Source organism: Galeopterus variegatus, unplaced genomic scaffold (assembly GCF_000696425.1).
Source record: "Galeopterus variegatus unplaced genomic scaffold, G_variegatus-3.0.2 Scaffold3938, whole genome shotgun sequence".
NCBI classification, from domain to species: Eukaryota; Metazoa; Chordata; class Mammalia; order Dermoptera; family Cynocephalidae; genus Galeopterus; species Galeopterus variegatus.
In genome coordinates this window covers 113347-114831 of record NW_007730049.1, presented here as the reverse complement: position 1 = coordinate 114831, position 1485 = coordinate 113347, and positions in this window count along the sequence as shown.

Genomic DNA, 1485 nt, shown 5'->3' with positions numbered 1-1485 from the left:
CAACCCTCAGTGTCGCCCCGTACCGGACCGGGACCGGCAACGGGATCGCAACCCTCGGTGTCGCTCCCGCACTTCGCTCAGCCAGTGAGCAGGAACCGGTCTGTATGTGGGATCTGAACCCTCGGCAGGAGCGCCGCCGTGCTTCCCAAGCGGCGCACTATAGCAGTGCGCCACCGGGCCGGCCCAAAATGTCCTTCTTTTTTAAGGGTGAATGATATTTCATTATATGGATACAATACATTTTGCTTATCCATTCATCCTTTGATGGACGTGGGTTGCTTCTACCTTTTGGCTATTGTAAATGACACTGCTATGAATATGGATGTACAAATATCCCTTTGCTTTCAATTCTTTTGGGTCTATACCCAGAACTGGTATGGCTGGATCATATGGTAATTCTATTTTTCACATTTTGAGGAACCTCCGTGCTGTTTTCCACAGCAGCTATTCCATTTTACACCCCCACCAATGACGCACAAAGGTTTCAATTCCTCCATATCTTTGCCAACACTTGTTATTTTCTGGTTTTGTTTTTGTTTTTTACAGTAACCATTCTAATGGCTGGGAGGTGGTATCTCGTTTTGTTTTGATTTGTATTTCCCTAGTGATTAGTGATGTTTATCATCTTTTCATGTGCTTNTCAGCCAGTGAGCAAACCGGCCATCCCCATGTGGGATCCGAACCCGGGGCCTTGGTGTTATCAGCACCACACTCTACCGAGTGAGCCACGGGCCGGCCCTTTGTTTTTGTTTTTTATAGTAACCATTCTAATGGCTGGGAGGTGGTATCTTGTTTTGTTTTGATTTGTATTTCCCTAGTGATTAGTGATGTTTATCATCTTTTCATGTGCTTATTGGGCATTTGTATGTCTTTGAGGAAATGTCTGTTCAAGGTCTTTGCCTATTTTTAAATTGGGTTGTTTGGTGTTGTTGTTGGGTTTTAGGAGTTCTCTATACATTATGGCTATTAATCCCTTATCAGATTGGAAATATTTACTCCCTTTCTGTGGATTGACTTTTTACTCTGTTGCTAGTGTCTTTTGTCTCTCTCTCTCTCTTTTTTTTTTTTTTTTGGTGGTTAGCCAACATGGGCATCTGGAATCTGAATGCTTGACCTTGGTGTTATAACACCAAGCTCTAACCAGCTGAGCTAACCAGCCAGCCCTCTTTTGTTGAACAAAATGTTTTAATTTTTGCAAAGTCCAGTTTGTCTACTTTTTCTTCTGTTGCCTGTGGCTTTGGTCTTATATCTGAGAAATCATTACCAAATCCAATGTTATGGAGCTTTTGCCCTGTGTTTTCTTTTAAGTATTTTACACTTTTAGACCTTACATTTAGTTCATAATCTATTTTGAGTTAATTTTTGTATATGGTGTGAGGTAAGGGTCCAACTTCATTCTTTTGCACGTGGATATTGTTTTTCCAGCACCATTTGTTGAATATACTGTCCCTTCCCCATTGAATGTTCTTGGTCTCCTTGTCAACA